Source organism: Coregonus lavaretus (genome assembly GCF_964263955.1).
Source record: "Coregonus lavaretus genome assembly, contig: HAP1_SCAFFOLD_1534, whole genome shotgun sequence".
Lineage (NCBI taxonomy): Eukaryota > Metazoa > Chordata > Actinopteri > Salmoniformes > Salmonidae > Coregonus > Coregonus lavaretus.
The window spans coordinates 37,437-58,781 of NW_028162284.1; the positions used below are offsets into that span (position 1 = coordinate 37,437).

The 21,345-nt window shown below is 43.5% G+C and overlaps 1 protein-coding gene across 2 annotated transcripts in view; it reads left to right on the plus strand.

Moving 5' to 3' along the window:
• The first annotated feature begins 8,697 nt into the window (after positions 1-8,697).
• Positions 8,698-21,345, plus strand: part of LOC311119388 (sushi domain-containing protein 6-like) — a 51,920-nt gene continuing 39,272 nt past the window's right edge. For both annotated transcript variants that reach the window (XR_014611938.1, XM_084194096.1), the window contains exon 1: positions 8,698-8,901. The gene's annotated coding sequence lies outside the window, so the exon portion shown is untranslated. The remainder of the gene's footprint in view (positions 8,902-21,345) is intronic.

The window sequence follows — 21,345 nt, forward strand, 5'->3', positions numbered from 1 at the left end:
TACCCTTCCCCAGATCTGTGCCGCGACACAATCCTGTCTTAGAGCTCTACGGACAATTCCTTCGACCTTACGGCTTGGTTTTTGCTCTGACATGCACTGTCAACTGCCTTTCCAACTCATGTCCAATCAATTGAATTTACCACCAATCAAGTTGTAGAAACATCTCAAGGATGATCAATGGAAACACGATGCACCTGAGCTCAATTTCGAGTCTCATAACAAAGGGTCTGAATACTTATGTAAATAAGGTATTTCTGTTTTTTATTTTTAATAAATTTGCTAAAATTTCTAAAAACCTGTTTTTGCTTTGTCATTCTGGGGTATTGTGTGTAGATTGCTGAGGAAATTGTTTTATTTAATGCATTTTAGAATAAGGTTGTAACATAACAAAATGTGGAAAAAGTCAAGGGGTGTGAATACTTTCACGGGATTTTCTTTATTTTTACTATTTTCTACATTGTAGAATAATAGTGAAGACATCAAAACTATGAAATAACACTTATGGAATCATGTAGTAACCCCAAAAAGTGTTAAACAAATCAAAATATATTTTATATTTGAGATTCTTCAAATAGCCACCCTTTGCCTTGATGACAGCTTTGTACACTCTTGGCATTCTCTCAACCAGCTTCATGAGGTAGTCACCTGGAATGCATTTCAATTAACAGGTGTGCCTTGTTAAAAGTTCATTTGTGGAATTTATTTCCTTCTTAATGCATTTGAGCCAATCAGTTGTGTTGTGACAAGGTAGGGGGGTTTACAGAAGATAGCCCTATTTGGTAAAAGACCACGTCCATATTATGGCAAGAAGAGCTCAAATAAGCAAAGAGAAACAACAGTCCATAATTACTTTAAGACATGAAGGTCAGTCAATACAGAACATTTCAAGAACTTTGAACGTTTCTTCAAGTGCAGTCGCAAAAACCATGAAGCGCTATGATGAAACTGGCTCGCATGAGGACCACCACAGGAATGGAAGACCCAGAGTTACTTCTGCTGCAGAGGATAAGTTCATTAGAGTTACCAGCCTCAAAAATTGCAGTCCAAATAACTTCACATAGTTCAAGTAACAGACACATCTCAACATCAACTGTTCAGAGGAGACTGCGTGAATCAGGCCTTCAAGGTCGAATTGCTGCAAAGAAACCATTACTAAAGGACACCAATAATAAGAAGAGACTTGCTTGGGCCATTAGACCGGTGGAAATCTGTCCTTTAGTCTGGAGTCCAAATTTGAGATTTTTGGTTCCAACCGCCGTGTCTTTGTGAGACGCGGTGTGGGTGAATGGATGATCTCCGCTTGTGTATTTCCCACCGTAATGCATGGAGAAGGAGGTGTTATGGGGTGGGGGTGCTTTGCTGGTGACACTGTCTGTGATTTATTTACAATTCAAGGCACACTTAACCAACATGGCTACCACAGCATTCTGCAGTGATACGCCATCCCATCTGGTTTGGGCTTGGTGGGACTATCATTTGTTTTTCAACAGGACAATGACCCAACACACCTCCAGGCTGTGTAAGGGCTATTTTACCAAGAAGGAGAGTGATGGAGTGATGCATCAGATGACCTGGCCTCCACAATCCCCTTACCTCCACCCAATTGAGATGGTTTGGGATGAGTCGGACCGCAGAGTGAAGGAAAAGCAGCCAACAAGTGCTCAGTATATGTGGGAACTCCTTAAAGACTATTGGAAAAGCATTCCAGGTGAAGCTGGTTGAGAGAATGCCAAGAGTGTGCAAAGCTGTCATCAAGGCAAAGGGTGGCTATTTGAAGAATCTCAAATATAAAATATATTTTGATTTGTTTAACACTTTTTTTGCTTACTAAATGATTCCATATGTGTTATTTCATAGTTGTGATGTCTTCACTATTATTCTACAATGTAAAAAATAGTTTAAAAAATAAAGAAAAACCCTTGAATGAGTAGGTGTATCCAAACTTCAAAAGTTTGGATACACCTACTCATTCCATGGTTTTTCTTTATTTTGAAAACTCCCTCTTATTCCTTCTTTCAGTTCTCCATATCTCTCTTCTCCGGCTTTAGGGCCTGAGAGGGTGGTACGGCTTGTGACAATATTCCATGTAACTCCTTCGCCGATAAATCTTTCAGCCCCAGGAACCTCTCCGCCGCTTCCACAATGATTTCTATCTTCCTGGACCTTCTCTCCACCTTGGCAGTGCCATTTATCACCATAGCTATAAAGGCCATAAAGTCCACCTTCTTAACCTTTAAAATGTCTGGATCCTGCTGGTGAATGGCAACCCCTGCAGCCTGCAGTGAAGGCCTATCCACCACCATGGACTCTTCAGGAGCACCATTCAAACCCTCAACCCTTTTAACAGCTGCTGTATATGATATGCTCTGGGTAGCCCTAACTTTGGCCACCTCATTCTCTTTCAAGCTTGTGGGGCATCAGCTCATTTACAAACCGTACTCCTACAAGATACGAAGTTACATTCTCATCACTGTACTCTACTTTGTTCCGTTTTCCTTTCTTTTGGACAATATTCAAATTATCCTTGATTCTATCGCCATTAGATTCAGAATCCACTTCATCATCCGCTTCCGCCATCTTTTTTCCGTCCGACGTTCTATACTGCATCTACCCCTAGCGTGACTTCCTCTTCTTCTTTGGTCTTCCGCCATCGTATTTAGTCCTCAAACTTGAACTCGATATATGCCATTTCGAAAATGAGGCCTTTCCCACGAACAAGAATACGCGTCATCACTCTCCCTCATCTGATTGGTCGAGTAGGCGGGCCTTCTGACTTTGGGTTTTTGGTAACTAATGACGACCTGGTATTGCTCGTCGCCATAATATTTTCCTGGCTGAAAAGAAGTACAAACGGCTCATTCGTAAATTCACTCTGGCTATTTACTGCGATTTCAGAACACACTCATGTGAGTGTGCCAGAGCGCAGAATAACTGATGCATTTACGAACGCTCAACATCAGTTGAATAAGGCCGGTGCCAGTAAACGTCGGCAAAAAAAAACGTAAATTGATGCCATTATCATAGTTACAGTCACCAACGCTCTGGATAACATGAAAACAGCCTAACCAGCTCCGCTAGGGCGAGTAAAATGGTCACAGTGAGGTGTTCTCTCATTTTTGTCTGGAAGTAGCCAACCTTAGCCTGTTAGCTTGGGTGCATGACAGCAGTTGTTAGGTCAGAAAACTGAGATAAACCCTACTCCTCGGCCAGAGCGTCGCACTATGGAATTCCAGAGTGAATTTACCAACACACCCAAAGTTCACACCAATGATTTATAGATACACTAGATGATTTCCAGGGGTCGCTGTTTTGAAGCCCCCCGCGCCTCCATCTTGGCACTCCCCCACCGTCGTAAAACATATTTTGGAAGCTATAGAAATGCATTTACTAATGTCTACACTTGTTTTTGCTATATGTATTCTATTACAGACACCTTCATGCATATTTTTACATTATATTATGTGAGCTAAACATATAAATAAAATATATTTTTTTTAAATCCTTAAAGTATAAAAATATCTTATAATTTTTGGAAAGTACTAATGTTACTCTCCCCACTACAACAAAAAATAACTTTAATGCATGTAATTTTGTCCTTGAAAAATGTTAATGAAATACTGTAGGATTGCATTCATTCCTATGGAAGACTGGTTTTCAATGGAGTGCCAATATGGCCGACCTGTGGCTTCAAAGCCTCTCCTCAAATATGTTTTATAACTGAACCAAGATAGGCCATGGCCTGTCGTTTCCAATGGGAACAAATGAGCCATAGTGGGCAGAACAAGCAAGGAGGTGGGCACAGCCAAGCACGAGCTAGCGAGATCCTATTGGCGTGTTCTAGCTCATCTGCATATTTTCGTTAGGGAACGCCTACTTTGTGAAGTGCGCGTTGTGCAATAACTCAATTCGCCTTTGCGCTCCTAAACTACACGATTAAAACAAACTTTTGCAAAGGTTAAAGTTTACAAACCTTAGTCCACTCTGTTCATAACAGATTATAGTTTTGGAAACAGAAAACTGCATTGAGATCAAACGTTTCATCAATGAGAAAATATGCAAAACAAATCCATATTTGGTAGTGAGTGGAAACACCAAGCGGATGCTTCACATTTAAACATCCAGTGAAATATCTGTCTCGTTGTTCTCGCTGTGCTCTCCTTGTCCAAAACATAGGGTGCGTTCGTAAATTGCCTCCAGTGTATCAGAGTGTGCTGAGTCGTTCGTAAAATTCAAAGCGTTGTCAGATTGTCCTTTAGTAAATTCGGAGCGTTCAGAGCGCACACTGGACGCTCTGGAGGAGGAGTAGGGTTGATCCAAGCGTTCTGACCTCACAACGGTAGTCAAGTACTCAAGCTAAAGTCTTGTTTTGTATGCTTTGTACAAAATAATAAAATGCAGGACGACAGGGTATTTATAAGCGCAGCTCTTTATTAACTAGCTATAACTGGCATGTTCATGTGTCTCTGGCCATGATCATCTTTAGAATGACCTCGCCACCTGGGTGGTCTTAACCAATCATAGCACAGTATGATATGACAGTAGAATGCATCCAATTACAATTCAGTATGCTGACACATATGAATATTACATCCCCCTTCTTAAAATTTTTTTTATAAAAATATGTAGAACAATAAAACGTTTATTTTGAATACATGCTCTGTAGTTTGAACTCGAGGTAAGTAACCATTTAAACTGCACCAACTGCATCAACATAACAGACTGAAACAATGATTCAGCATACTGTTACTTTTAGAACAAATATTTCTCAGCAACTCAGCTTTTCACTGTAGCAATGACATCTCAACATATCAAACAAATACCATACCAAAGCATTTCAAGTTAACTTTCAATAACAAGTTTACAGTCCGGAACTCTTTTAGGGCAGCGATCCGCCTACACCCGTTGACATTTCACAGGTCTAGGACAGCTCTAGGCTTGACCTCTCTTCCTGACCTTGTGTGATATGAAGCTGGGCATGCTTCTGTGTCAGTCAACAGTTCTTGTGGTGTTGCAGGTAAGTATGGTGTATGTGGTGTTGTGTCTGTGTTTAGTCCACCCCGTTCTCTTTCAGGGGAACAGTTCATCTCGTCAGTGCGTTGTTCTTTTGTGTTCAGTAGGTGACGACGATTGCGGCGGTACACCGCTCCTTCTGCGGTGCGAACGAGATATGAACGTTCAGTGTCAGCTGGTTGGATGACGACTGCTGGCTTCCAGTAGCCATGCTCCTGGATTCTAACTGACTCTCTGTCATTCAGTGGAGGCAGTGGTCTGGCTGACCTGTCGTAGTATCGCTTTTGCTGTTGTTGTCACTGAGCACGTTTTGCATGCATTTCCTTGTAGCTGACGACCTCAGGTTGCAGCTGCTGGTTGGTGCTGGGAAGGATTGAGCGAAGTCTGCGGCTCATCAACAGCTGGGCTGGTGATTTGAAGTTGTCAACTGGAGTGTTGCGGTATTCAAGGAGACTGAGGTAGGGGTCTCTCTTGTCTGCTTTTGCTTTGTCCATGAGTGATTTAGCGATCTGCACAGATTTTTCAGCAAGGCCATTACTTTGAGGGTAATGTGGGCTTGTGGTGACGTGTGTGAACTCCCATGCTTTTGTGAAGGATTCAAACTCATTTGATTTTTAACAGGGCCCATTGTCAGATATTAAAGTCTCTACAATGCCATGCCTGGCAAAGGCTGCTTTCAGCTTGTGTATCACAGCTGCAGATGTGGTGCTGTGAAGCTTGTCGAGTTCGAAGTACCTGCTGTAGTAGTCCACTGTTATAATGTAGTCCTCGTTGTTCCACGTGAACAGATCGGTTGCCACGACCTGCCAGGGTCGGTCTGGGATACGGTGAGGTAACATTGGCTCTTTGGTGTTTGAGGGTCGTCGTTCAAGACAGGTGGGGCATTTACCCACCATGTCCTCTATTTGTTTGCACATTCCGGGCCAAAACAAAATGTCCCGTGCTCTCTGTTTGCACTTTTCCATGCCCATGTGTCCAGCATGGATCTTTGTCAAAATCTCTTCTCTGAGACTGGTAGGAATGATGATTTTCTCTCCTTTGAAAATGATTCCGTTGATCTGTGATAGTTCGTCACGATGGTTCCAGAACTCTGAGACGCTCTGAGGGCATTTTCTCCTCTCCTCGGGCCATCCTGACTGTATGACTTTCCTCAGCTGTGTGAGTTGTGTGTCTTTTTCTGTTTCTGCTCAGATCTCCTTCAGTTTTGTGTCACTAACTGGTAAGTTGCTGTACACAGTGTGCACCTGCATGTCCATGCCTTCACTGAGGCTGCTGTCCTTGTAGGTAAGAAACTTCCTGGAGAGTGTGTCTGCGACAGGGATGTCTTTGCCTGGACGGTGAGTGATTGTGAAGTCGTATTTTTGTAGTTGAAGGATCATTCTCTGTAGCCTTGGCGGGGCTGCGGCTAACGGTTTCCTCATGATTGACTCGAGGGGCTTGTGGTCTGATTCCACAATGACTTGTCGTCCATAGACATACTGATGGAAACGCTTACATCCGAACAGAATGGCGTACAGCTCCTTTTCGATTTGAGCGTAGTTGATTTCACAGTCTGTGAGAGATTTGGAAGCGTAGCCGATGGGTTTTCCTTCTTGCAGTAGCACTGCCCCTAGTCCATACTTCGACGCGTCCACCTGGAGTCTGAGCTCTTTGTTGGGGTCGTAGTAGGCAAGGATTGGTCCTGGTTCTCTCGTGATCAAGTCTTTCACTTTCTGGAAAGCGATGTCGTGTTGCTTGTCCCAGAGGAACTCACTGGACTGCTTTAGCAGCTGACGCAGGGGTGCATTAGCATTGGTGAGGCTGGGTGCGAACTTGGCTAAGTAGTTGACCATGCCAAGCACTGTTTCCAGCTCTGCGCGGTTCTTTGGTGGCTCCATTTCCTTTATGGCTGAGATCTTCTGCGGATCTGGCTTGATTCCATTCGCTGTGAGAAGATATCCGAAGTAGCTGACCTCTGTAGCGCCAACTGTGCTCTTCTCGGGGTTGAGCCGGACTCCTCTCTCGCGGGACCTTTGCAGCATCGCGCTGAGGTTTCTGTCGTGTTCCTCTTTGGTTCAACCATAATAGACAAGGATGTCGTCCACAATTGCCAGGACTCCGTCGAGGCCTTCGTACACCTCGTCGATCTTTCGCTGAAACTCGTCTTGGGCTGAGATAATCCCAAAAGGCAGGCGACGGAACCTGTAGCGTCCAAACGGGGTGTTGAACGTTGTGAGCTTAGATGACTCTTCTGTGAGCTTGATAGCCCAGTAGCCTGATCTGATGTCGATAGCTTTGTCCGGCGTTAGCTCTGATCCAACATTCAAAAGTTTCTCTCTCACTCGCGGTGAGTGTATTCCAAATACAATACGGTCCCTGACCATCTCATCCTTGTTTGCATAATCACAGTCTTTCACAAGCAGACGCAGCTCAGTGACAAACTGTTCAAACGATTTGCTAGCGCCTTGTACTTTCTCATGGAATTTGTACCTAGCGAAAATTGTATTGGTCTTTGGCACAACATATGCTTCAAAACGATCGTAGTATGTTTTCAGTACCTTTGATTCAGCCTCGGTAAGTGTCCATGTGTTGTAAATGTCTCTCCTTTTTTCACAGATCCAGAGGAGCAGGTAGCTGCACTTTTCCTCTTCTCCTCTTTCCTTCAGAGGACCCGTGAACATCAGCTCCACATGCTGTTTGAACTTACGCCATGCATCAGGTAGATTTGTAGACCCCGAATCCATTCGAGGTGAAGGAACTCCAGCAAAATCCATCTTTTAGTCCTTTTACTCTGACACCATGTCTTGTTTTGTATGCTTTGTATTGTACAAAATAATAAAATGCAGGACGACAGGATATTTTGAAACGTAGCTCTTTATTAACTCGCTATAACTGGCATGTTCATGTGTCTCTGGCCATGATCATCTTTAGAATGACCTCACCACCTGGGTGGTCTTAACCAATCATAGCACAGTATGATATGACAGTAGAATGCATCCAATTACAATTCAGTATGCTGACACATATGAATATTACAGCTAACTGGCTAAAGTTGGCTAGCTTGCTAGCTACTTCCAGACACAAATGAGTAACACAACGAGAGAACACGTCACTCTGACCATTTGACTTACCCTAGCAGAGGTGGTTAAGCTGTTTTTATGTTATCTAGAGCGTTGGTGACTAACTGTGATGCTGGAAACAATTTAATAACGGTATTTTTTTTGCCGACGTTTATGGTCACCGGTCATATTCAACGGGTGTTGCGTGTTCGTAAATTAATCCGTTATTCTGCGCTCTGGCACACTCAGACGAGAGTTCTCAGAAATCGGAGTAGCTAGCCAGAGTGAATTTACGAACGCACCCATATTATCTGCAATCCAAGGTCTATCTATATATATATTTACGTCATTGGTTCACACAGGATATTATGGACCCGCCCCGCCCCTCTCGCGGTCAAGCTATCCGCTTGGGCCAAGTCACCTGCCTGCTAGCCTGGGCTTCACTGAGTAAAACAATTACTGTGGTATATATACAATTATGAGATAGAGCCAATTGTATAGCCAATTTGATGCTGAATGAATGTCCATCTTCATTCTAGAGTCGTAGAATAAAGATAGCCTGACCGCTGTCTCTGCTACTGGTTCCCATGGAAACCGTACGAAAGCGAGGCGGCTGGCCTGGTATGGCGCTTGCTAGCTAGCTAAAGTATTTCCGCTTACCTCTCTGCTCGCAGTGAGAAAGAAAGAAACGGGCTAGCTAGCTGTTGGGACGAAGCGGAGGAAGCGACAACACCGCAGAAAAGACGCTTATTCGCGATTAAATAATAAATACATTGGAGGATAGTCTGGCTATTTGAGTCCATGACCAGAGTGTGAGAACGGAGAGGAGGGCTTGAAGGTAGCCTTTTCGTTGGTAAGTGTCTTCAATCTTATGTTTTTCTCAAGCTAGCTTTACTGTAGCTAGCTAAGCATACGGGATCTCTCTGGCTTTTGCCACCGCTATGGAGTTCTCCCTCTGTCAGTATGCTGCTTCTGATATCGGCCTCCTTGGCTTGGGCCTATTGTCTATGTTCTGAACCTGTGAAAAACAGAAACCAATGTTACTAACTACTGTAGGTAATACTATTGTCATTTAAGCTACCATTTGTCTATTAACTGCCTTATACCAGTGTGAGCTCAACAGTCTAGGACAAGGTTGGCTAGTAGTTAGAGCTAGCTATTAACTAGTGAATCTGTAATTGCTAGGCTATTTGAACCGTCAAAGGCTATTTGAACCTGGAAAGTTGTTGGAAACCAACAATGACATACATGTCTGTCAGTGGGTCTGCTGCCACAACAGAGATAGAGGGAAATGACGGGCAAGAGCCACTGCAATGAGGAAGGAAACCCGTTGCGTTGTGGATGACGATGCCTAAGTGAAATAGATAACGATAGCTACCATAATACCTAGCTACGAGTATAGTAATACCATATACACCTACTGAGAAGCAGTGGATAAAATACATAAAAGCAGTGTGATTACAGTATACAGCTGCCCATCCCTTTAAATGGGGGGTTCTACAAAAGACTTGAGACTATTTTGTTACAATAACCTTTGTCTAATATACTAGATAATCAACTTTGTACAGTAGTTAAGTTATTAGTTACAGTGGTACATTGTGATAGTGGTCATGTTATGGCTGTAGTATTGGCTATCAATAATCATATTTCCCAACATTATAACTTTGTGTCCTCCTGAAATGCAAGCAGATCACTAACAATGCATTTCAACCTATAGTGAGTACTACATTGTTGTCATCTGCTAGGTCTGCTACACTTCATCATAGCTGTTTTGTGAAACATTGTTGCAATGTATCCGAATGTTAAACTGATTACAATGTATCAACATGTAGACTTGTTTGACGCCCGCGGATATGTGACATTTTGGAATAGATTACAGTGTCGGCTCTGCTCTGCTCGGTGTTTTATCCAAGCATCAGCGAATGTGTACATATACAGTCGGTCGGGTGCACTGCAATCAGTACAGTTGCACGTGTCGGCGCGTGTGACTCGGGCCATTGAAGCATCAGCTTTACTATGAGGTGGCATTTGCTATTTACATTTGGCCAAGTTTACTAGGCTCAGTCAAACAAAACAAAAATCCGTTTTCTTTTTCTATTTTTTCCCCTCCAAAGTGTAAATGCTAAACTTAAGCATTGTGGTTATATATCATAGCCCGATTAACATAAGGGCTCATTACAAAGCAATTATGACAACAAAATAGGCAAGAAGTACAGTTTGATCTACTTCATCCCAAAAAAGGTAAATGTCTCTCTCTCTCCTGCAGTAGCACAGAGGGATGCCCCTGCATGGCTTTACACCACATAATGGCCTCCATAACAAAGGGTCTTTCTTTCTCTGCTTCCATGCAACACTCTCTCCATTGTTTTTACAATGGTGTTTGTTCTTCACTGGTTGCCCTTTTCTTGTGGCAACAGGTCACAAATATTGCTGCTGTGATGGCACACTGTGGTATTTCACCTAATAGATATGGGAGTTTATCAAAATTGGATTTGGTTTCGAATTCTTTGTGGGTCTGTGTAATCTGAGGGAAATATGAGTCTCTAATATGGTCACACATTTGGCAGGAGGTTAGGAAGTGCAGCTCAGTTTCCACCTCATTTTGTGGGCAGTGTGCACATAGCCTGGCTTCTCTTGAGAGCCAGGTATCCCTACAGCAGCCTCTCTCCATAGCAAGGCTATGCTCACTGAGTATGTACATAGTCAAAGATTTCCTTAAGTTTGGGTCAGTCACAGTGGTCAGGTATTCTGCCACTGTGTACTCTCTGTTTAGGGCCAAATAGCATTCTAGTTTGCTCAGTTTTTTGTTAATTCTTTCCAATGTGTCAAGTAATTCTCTTTTTTTGTTTTCTCATGATTTGGTTGGGTCTAACTGTGTTGCTGTCCTGGAGCTCAGTGGGGTCTGTTTGTGTTTGTGAACAGACCCCAGGACCAGCTTGCTTAGGGGACTCTTCTCTAGGTTAGTCTCTCTGTAGGTAATGGCTTGGGAATCGCTTCCTTTTAGGAGGTTGTAGAATTTAACTGCTCTTTTCTGGATTTTGATAATTAGCGGTTAAAGTCATCATTCTGCACTGCATGCATTATTTGGTGTGTTACTTTTTACCCTGAAGATGTTTTTTCAGAATTCTGCATGTAGAGTCTCAATTTGGTGTTTGTCCCATTTTGTGAATTCTTGGTTGGTGAGCGGACCCCAGACCTCACAACCATAAAGAGCAATGGGTTCTATAACTGATTCAAGTGTTTTTAGCCAGATCCTAATTGGGATGTCAAATGTTATGTTCCTTTTGATGGCGTAGAAGCCCCTTCTTGCCTTGTCTCTCAGGTCTTTCACAGCTTTGTGGAAGTTACCTGTGGCGCTGATGTTTAGGCAGAGGTATGTATCGTTTTTTGTGTGCTTTAGGGCAACAGTGTCTAGTTGGAATTTGTATTTGTGGTCCTGACAACTGGACCTTTTTTGGAACACCATTATTTTTGTCTTACTGAGATTTATGGTCAGCACCCAGGTCTGACAGAATCTGTGCAGAAGATCTAGGTGCTGCTGTAGGCCCTCCTTGGTTGGGGACAGAAGCACCAGATCATCAGCAAACAGTTGACATTTGACTTCCGATTTTAGTAGGGTGAGGCCGGGTGCTGCGGACTGTTCTAGTGCCCACGCCAATTAGTTGATATACATGTTGAAGAGGGTGGGGCTTAATCTGCATCTCTGTCTCACCCCACGGCCCTGTGGAAATAAATATATATTTTTAGCCAATTTTAACCGCACACTTGTTGTTTGTGTACATGGATTTTATAATGTCGTATGTTTTCCCCCCCCAACACCGCTTTCCATCAATTTGTATAGCAGACCCTAATGCCAAATTGAGTCAAAAGCTTTTTAGGGATCAACAAAGCATGAGAAGACTTTGCCTTTGTTTTGTTAATTAGGGTGTACAGGGTGAAATACAGTGGGGAGAACAAGTATTTGATACACTGCCGATTCTGCAGGTTTTCCTACTTACAAAGCATGTAGAGGTCTGTAATTTTTATCATAGGTACACTTCAACTGTGAGAGACGGAATCTAAAACAAAAATCCAGAAAATCACATTGTATGATTTTTAAGTAATTAATTTGCATTTGCAAATTATTTTTTGTTACATTTCTGTATGCCGAGTCCTCTTCTACTGTCCAGGGTTCCCATGGTCATGAAAATCCTGTAAAAGTCATGGAATTTTAAAATTGTGTTTTGCAGGCCTGGAAAAGTTTAGGAAAATGATCAAATCTGAAAAGTTTAGGAAAAGTCATGGAAAATAATTTAATACATTATTTTAATGTAATTTTATTTAGGCACAGTTTTTAAATATTTTATCAATCAAATAATCTGTGTTTGCGCACATAACCAGCATAGTGTGAGACAAGGGGGTCATTTCTCAAGGAGAGAGAGACAGTCGGACATTACAGCAGGTAGGCCTATACAATATGATAAAAGATTAATTAGACAGCCAATTCAAAACATATCTTGGACCCTATAGTTAACTGTTCATTATGTCCCCAAAAAATGTTCAGACACTCGCGAATAAGGCCATACAAAGTTGACTTACTTTTTTGAACAATTCACATGATTCATTTTTAAACAATTATTTTTGACTAAATTAATGATTCACTTCGTCATTGTATTAGTTGGGATTCGGTTAAATCGCAATGAATCGAATCATGTGAATCAAAATAATTTGTGAATCGTGAACATTCATTTTAGGAAAAAATATTAGACGTAGCCTTTCTTTTGAATTATGTGGCTTCAATAGATGCTAGTCAGCCTGCAAAGTAAACACTTCTAAACAGGGCATAAAATTAACACCTGTCACCCGCCAAATGCAGGTAGATTTAGGTATTGGCGGGTAAGAATATCTATTTTACCAGCCACGTTGGCGGGTTGGTCAATTTGCAGGGCTCTACAGTGCGAGCATTACATTTGCGAATAAAAATAGTCAAGTGAACAATGAGCACATGCGCAACTTCCGATTTATTGTAGAAAAATGCTGCAGTAGCTGTTTTGTTTCATAGTTGCTAATCCTACAATGAAATGCAAATCCTATATCCCACCTCAGGCAGCAACCCTGCAGGCCCTGCAAGCCTGGCAGGAGAGCTGTGTGCTCTGAGTGAAATGCTGATAGATGTATTTTTGGAGGCGCTGTGCACAGGGACAGAAGTTTGTCTAATTAACTCTGAAGTCTACAAAGTGAGACTTTGTCCTCGTGTTGCTTGGCTATTTACATCATTTTTTTCGCAAGCTCGGTTGTTTTTCAACGTTAGTTTGAGTCTGCCGCTTCAACTGATAGCGAAGAGATGCCCGAGTCAGATCCCAAATCTCACAGACACACACCTGACAAGACTCAAGTGGCCCCATTACCACAGTAACCTCCCGCCCTTTAAAGGGGCAGTTGAACATTTTGTCTCATCTGATATTTTTGGGTAAAAGACTCGGATCACAAAAAAGTTAATGAAATTGAGCAATATACCACATTTACTTCTTACTAATACATTTCTTGTTTTAGAAACATTACAAAGCATGGTCATCCGTTTTTAGTTTATTATGGCAAGTAAATATTTTGGCTAGATTTTTTCATCTACCTGCCACAGTGGCTGGTGGACCAAAAAGTTAATTTTAGGCCCTTCTTCTAAGGTAGCTAAGATAAATATGACTAAATTAGAAAAGGTAAATTTCCTGAAAAATGTGTGGGCTTGTTTCAGCTGATTTTAAAAAGATTTGTAGCCTACCATAACCATTTATTTGATCTTTGATATATTAAATGAGCAAATTATTTCAAAAGGCATAAAACGTATTTGGTTGCAATGTTTTACATCAAGGGTGGTCAACCATCCTCCAGGACAGCCAATGGGTGTGCAGGTTTTTATTCCAGTCGCCCTCTAACAAACCACATTTTAAAAATGAGCTGCTCAACCGGAGCTTGATAAACTGTCTCTGAAGAGTTTGAGCAGGGCTTGATCAAAAACCTGCACTTCCAGTAGCTCTGACTGAGGGTTGACCACGTGTTTATACAGTTGCCTAACAGGTATTCTACTTTGTTGGGGGTTATGTGCCTTGCTCGATGACAGGAGATGGTACATGGAATCAGAGAGCAGCCTCCCAGTGTCGATACCACATTACGCGTACTTTTTTATATGTACATAGAGACGCCGCCAATTGTTAGTCATGGAAATTTGGTTAAAAGTCATGAAATTCCATCTGTCAAAATGTGTATGAACCCTGACTCTCTCTCCCTCTCTTTCTCTGTCCTAGTCCAAGATGTCGTCTTAAATCTCCAATACACCGGTAGGATTGTCAAACGTCGGCAGTCGATCTCTTTTGTGTTCACACAGCAAAGAAGTCGTCAGGCACTCAGCCTCGTTAAAACACTCCAATCCAGAAGGTGGCATTAACGTTGTTTGACAATGCATATCCGTGCGTATTGTGGTCTATATTCCAAGCTATCTGCGCTAATGCTGCTATTTTGTAGAAAGCCCTTGTTGATACTAGCCAGATGGCCACAGCTAGATAACTACCTAGCAAGATGACAAAGAAACACTCTCCATAATCCCATACTGCCAGTGCCAGCCATAGCCAAGTGTTAGCTAGCTAGCTAACGTTAGCATATTCGCTAGCTAGCTTGCAGTGTCCTTAGCTAGCTAGCTAACACGGGCAGCTGTTTCATGGAAACTAGCTAATCCATTGTGATTTTATTATAATGTCAATACTAGCTACAGTGGTTAGCTAGCTGGCAGGAAGTATTTAGTGTTTTGTGCATTGCGTATGTGCACTTAGCTAGCTAACATCCCATAGCCTACATTGAGTATGAAGTGTGACTGCCTCATCTGTGGACGTAAGGAGAAAATGCCCTCTTTAAAAAAAAAAAGAGAACGTTTTTTTTTGTTGGCTCCTCCACTTGGGGGTTCGTGCTCTCTGATTGGCTCAAAGTCAAGTTTTTGGCAACTGACAAGCATTTTGATTCAACAAGTAGATAATCTCTACCGGGTCGGCACTCAACAGGTACCGCTTTTTTAAATCTAGCAAGAGAAGGAACGGCCGCCCACTTTGATAAGGCCGTACTTCTAGCCAGACGGGTTGCTGTTCTGTTCAGACTATGGCCTCTTGGCATGATGCAGTGCCACTGTGCCAACGTAGTCCTTGCCAAAGGCCCATGCGTCACTCTCTGCCACCTCCCACCAGCCTGCATGCAGGTGACTCTGTTGCCTCTCCTCTGGGGAGCGGAAAGGTGGTGGCAGGAGGGTACCGGACCTGATTATCAAGGGCCACCAAGTGTGTGTGTGTGTGACTATGTAGCTACAAGGGGGTGTGTGTGTGTGTGTGTGTTGCTCCCAGGCATAGGCCTATGTGTACACTTACTGTATGGTCCATTTTTGTGAGCGTCTGCATCAGACGTACATGTCTCGCCCACTGTAATAAGTGCCTATCGGCAGTCTATCGGCAGTGAGATTCTTGTTGTGTTTAATGCTTTAAGTAGCATTCCGTTACTCCTTAAGGTCCAAGGACCTTATACACTATATATACAACAGTATGTGGACACCCCTTCAAATTAGTGGCTAGAGAATAACATACTACTAGCCAGGACATTACTGTGGTTAGAAAATAACATACTACTAGCCAGGACATTACTGAGGTTAGAAAATAACATACTACTAGCCAGGACATTACTGTGGTTAGAAAATAACATACTACTAGCCAGGACATTACTGTGGTTAGAAAATAACATACTACTAGCCAGGACATTACTGAGGTTAGAAAATAACATACTACTAGCCAGGACATTACTGAGGTTAGAAAATAACATACTACTAGCCAGGACATTACTGAGGTTAGAAAATAACATACTACTACCCAGGACATTACTGTGGTTAGAAAATAACATACTACTAGCCAGGACATTACTGAGGTTAGAAAATAACATACTACTAGCCAGGACATTACTGAGGTTAGAAAATAACATACTACTACCCAGGACATTACTGTGGTTAGAAAATAACATACTACTAGCCAGGACATTACTGAGGTTAGAAAATAACATGCTACTAGCCAGGACATTACTGAGGTTAGAAAATAACATACTACTAGCCAGGACATTACTGAGGTTAGAAAATAACATACTACTAGCCAGGACATTACTGAGGTTAGAAAATAACATACTACTAGCCAGGACATTACTGAGGTTAGAAAATAACGTACACTATATATACAAAAGTATGTGGACATCCCTTCAAATTAGTGTATTCGGCTATTTCAGCCACACCCGTTGCTGACAGTTGTATAAAATCGACCACACCGCCATGCAATCTCCATAGACAAACATTGGCGGTAGAATGGCCCGTACCTAAGAGCTCAGTGACTTTCAACGTGGCACCGTCATAGGATGCCATCTTTCCAACGAGTCAGTTCGTCAAATTTCTGCCCTGTAAGTGCTGCCCCGGTCAACTGTAAATGCTGTTATTGTGAAGTAGAAACGTCTAGGAGCAACAACGGCTTAGCCGCGAAGTGGTAGGCCACACAAGCTCACAAAACGGGACCGCCGAGTGCGGAAGCGCGTAGCTCGTAAAAATAATCTGTCCTCTGTTGCAACACTCACTACCGAGTTCCAAACTGCCTCTGGAAGCAACGTCAGCACAATAACTGTTCGTCGGGAGCTTCATGAAATGGGTTTCCATGGCCGAGCAGCCACAAAAGCCAAAGATCTCCATGCCCGAGTGCATAGTGCCAACTGTAAAGTTTGGTGGAGGAGGAATAATGGTCTGGGGCTGTTTTTCATGGTTCGGGCTAGGCCCCTTAGTTCCAGGGAAGGGAAATCCTAAACGCTACAGCATACAATGACATTCTAGACAATTCTGTGCTTCCAACTTTGTGGCAACAGTTTGGGGAAGGCCCTTTCCTGTTTCAGCATGACAATGCCCCTGTGCACAAAGCGAGGTCCATACAGAAATGGTTTGTCGAGATCGGTGTGGATAACTTGACTGGCCTTCACAGAGCCCTGACCTCAACCCCATCAAACACCTTTGGAACGCCGACTGCAAGCCAGGCCAAATCGCCCAACATCAGTGCCTGACCTCACTAATGCTCTTGTGACTGAATGGAAACAAGTCCCCGTAGCAATGTTCCTAGTGGAAAGCATTCCCAGAAGAGTGGAGGCTGTTATAGCAGCAAAGGGGGGACCAATTCCATATTAATGCCCATGATTTTGGAATGAGATGTTTGACGAGCAGGTGTCCACATACTTTTGGTGATGTAGTGTATGTTATTTTCAGAGCTAGACTGGCTCTGGCAGCCAAAACAGCCAGATACTCCATATAAATGTGAATCGATTCTCAATTGCAATACGGTTCTAGAAACATAAAGCCCTTTTTTAAATTTCATATCAAATCAAAATAATTTCACAAATGCAAAATACACACTTACTGTTTTAACCAGCTTTATCACAGTTGCAGCCGACACAATTTTTCAGTGACCACACATTTCTGGCTGCCTTCTTCCATTACACACAGGCTTTCGGAGCATGCTAGATAGAGGGACCACCTGTCTTAATTAGCTGTCTTCGTCTGTCTTCCGTAAACAAGTGATGTAACATGGAGAAATGGCCGTGTGGGAACACTAACCCTAACCCTATAAAGGTGTTTATCAATTAAACTTTTTTTTATGTTTCTTGCTGATAAGAAAGATAAGGTCCTTATGCTTCCTTATGCTACCGCAAGTGATGCGTGTTAATGTTCAGACCACGCATCGGGGCTCTTAACAAAAACTGGAACAGAATCATAATCAAGGGCTATCTCTCCATGCCCAGTCACTCTCTTCTACTCTCTCTCTCCATGCCCAGTCACTCTCTTCTACTCTCTCTCTCCATGCCCAGTCACTCTCTTCTACTCTCTCTCTCCATGCCCAGTCACTCTCTTCTACTCTCTCTCTCCATGCCCAGTCACTCTCTTCTACTCTCTCACTCCATGCCCAGTCACTCTCTTCTACTCTCTCTCCATGCCCAGTCACTCTCTTCTACTCTCTCTCCATGCCCAGTCACTCTCTTCTACTCTCTCTCTCCATGTCCAGTCACTCTCTTCTATGCTCTCTCTCCATGCCCAGTCACTCTCTTCTATGCTCTCTCTCCATGCCCAGTCACTCTCTTCTACTCTCTCTCCATGCCCAGTCACTCTCTTCTACTCTCTCTCCATGCCCAGTCACTCTCTTCTACTCTCTCTCCATGCCCAGTCACTCTCTTCTACTCTCTCTCTCCATGCCCAGTCACTCTCTTCTGCTCTCTCTCCATGCCCAGTCACTCTCTTCTACTCTCTCTCTCCATGCCCAGTCACCCTCTTCTACACTCTCTCCATGCCCAGTCAACCTCTTCTACTCTCTCTCTCTCCATGCCCAGTCACCCTCTTCTACTCTCTCTCTCCATGCCCAGTCACCCTCTTCTACTCTCTCTCTCCATGCCCAGTCACCCTCTTCTACTCTCTCTCTCCATGCCCAGTCACCCTCTTCTACTCTCTCTCTCCATGCCCAGTCACCCTCTTCTACTCTCTCTCTCCATGCCCAGTCACACTCTTCTACTCTCTCTCTCTATGCCCAGTCACCCTCTTCTACTCTCTCTCCATGCCCAGTCACCCTCTTCTACTCTCTCTCCATGCCCAGTCACTCTCTTCTACTCTCTCTCCATGCCCAGTCACTCTCTTCTGTCACTCTCTTCTACTCTCTCTCCATGCCCAGTCACTCTCTTCTACTCTCTCTCTCCATGCCCAGTCACTCTCTTCTACTCTCTCTCCATGCCCAGTCACTCTCTTCTACTCTCTCTCTCCATGCCCAGTCACTCTCTTCTACTCTCTCTCCATGCCCAGTCACCCTCTTCTACACTCTCTCCATGCCCAGTCACCCTCTTCTACTCTCTCTCTCCATGCCCAGTCACTCTCTTCTGCTCTCTCTCCATGCCCAGTCACTCTCTTCTGCTCTCTCTCCTTGCCCAGTCACCCTCTTCTGCTCTCTCTCTCCATGCCCAGTCACCCTCTTCTGCTCTCTCTCTCCATGCCCAGTCACCCTCTTCTGCTCTCTCTCTCTCCATGCCCAGTCACCCTCTTCTACTCTCTCTCTCCATGCCCAGTCACACTCTTCTACTCTCTCTCTCCATGCCCAGTCACTCTCTTCTACTCTCCATGCCCAGTCACTCTCTTCTACTCTCTCTCTCCATGCCCAGTCACCCTCTTCTACTCTCTATCCATGCCCAGTCACTCTCTTCTGCTCTCTCTCCATGCCCATTCACTCTCTTCTACTCTCTCTCTCCATGCCCAGTCACTCTCTCTCTCCATGCCCAGTCACCCTCTTCTACTCTCTCTCTCCATGCCCAGTCACTCTCTTCTACTCTCTCTCTCCATGCCCAGTCACCCTCTTCTACTCTCTATCCATGCCCAGTCACTCTCTTCTGCTCTCTCTCTCCATGCCCAGTCACCCTCTTCTGCTCTCTCTCTCCATGCCCAGTCACCCTCTTCTGCTCTCTCTCTCCATGCCCAGTCACTCTCTTCTACTCTCTCTCCATGCCCAGTCACTCTCTTCTACTCTCTCTCTCCATGCCCAGTCACCCTCTTCTACTCTCTATCCATGCCCAGTCACTCTCTTCTGCTCTCTCTCTCCATGCCCAGTCACCCTCTTCTGCTCTCTCTCTCCATGCCCAGTCACCCTCTTCTGCTCTCTCTCTCCATGCCCAGTCACCCTCTTCTGCTCTCTCTCTCCATGCCCAGTCACTCTCTTCTACTCTCTCTCCATGCCCAGTCACTCTCTTCTACTCTCTCTCCATGCCCAGTCACCCTCTTCTGCTCTCTCTCCATGCCCAGTCACTCTCTTCTACTCTCTCTCAATTCAATTCAATTCAAACAGCTTTATTGGCATGGAAAACATATGTTTACATTGCCAAAGAAAGTGAAATAAACAATAAATGCACAGTAAACATTACACTCACAGAAGTTCCAAAAGAATAAAGACATTTCATGTGTCATATTATGTCTATATACAGTGTTATAATGATGTGCAAATAGTTAAAGTACAAAAGGGAAAATAAATAAACATACATTTCGGTTGTATTTACAATGCCGTTTGTTCTTCAATGGTTGCCCTTTTCTTGTGGCAACAGGTCACACATCTTGCTGCTGTTATGGCACTGGTATTTCACCAAATAGATATGGGAGTTTATCAAAATTGGATTTGTTTTTGAATTCTTTGTGAGTCTGTGTAATCTGAGGGAAATGTGTCTCTAAAATGGTCACACATTTGGCAGGAAGTTAGGAAGTGCAGCTCAGTTTCCACCTCATTTTGTGGGCAGTGTGCACATAGCCTGTCTTCTCTTGAGAGCTAGGTCTGCCTTCGGCGGCCTTTCTCAATAGCAAGGCTATGCTCACGGAGTCTGTACATAGTCAAAGCTTTCCTTAAGTTTGGGTCAGTCACAGTGGTCAGGTATTCTGCCACTGTGTACTCTCTGTTTAGGGCCAAATAGCATTCTAGTTTGCTCTGTTTTTTTGTTAGTTCTTTCCAAAATGTCAAGTAATTATATTTTTGTTTTCTCATGATTTGGTTGAGTCTAATTGAGTTGTTGTCCTGGGGCTCTGTGGGGTCTGTTTGTGTTTGTGAACAGAGCCCCAGGACCAGCTTGCTTATGGTACTCTTCTCCAGGTTTTTCTCTCTGTAGGTGATGGCTTTGTTATGGAAGGTTTGGGAATCGCTTCCTTTTAGGTGGTTATAGAATTTAACGGCTCTTTTCTGGATTTTGATTAATTAGTGGGTATTGGCCTAATTCTGCTCTGCATGCATTATTTGGTGTTTTACGTTGTACACAGAGGATATTTTTGCAGAATTCTGCATGTATTCTCAATTTGGTGTTTGTCCCATTTTTTGTGAATTCTTGGTTGGTGAGCGGACCCCAGACCTCACAACCATGAAGGGCAATGGGTTCTATAACTGATTCAAGTATTTTTAACCAGATCCTAATTGGTATGTCGAATTTTATGTTCCTTTTGATGGCATAGAAGGCCCTTCTTGCCTTGTCTCTCAGATCGTTCACAGCTTTGTGGAAGTTACCTGTGGCGCTGATGTTTAGACCGAGGTATGTATAGTTTTTTGTGTGCTCTAGGTCAATGTTGTCTAGATGGAATTTGTATTCGTGGTCCTGGCAACTGGACCTTTTCTGGAACACCATTATTTTTGTCTTACTGAGATTTGCTGTCAGGGCCCAGGTCTCCCCCCTCTTCCCTCAGCCCCAGCCTGGCTCCGGCAGCTCCGTCAGA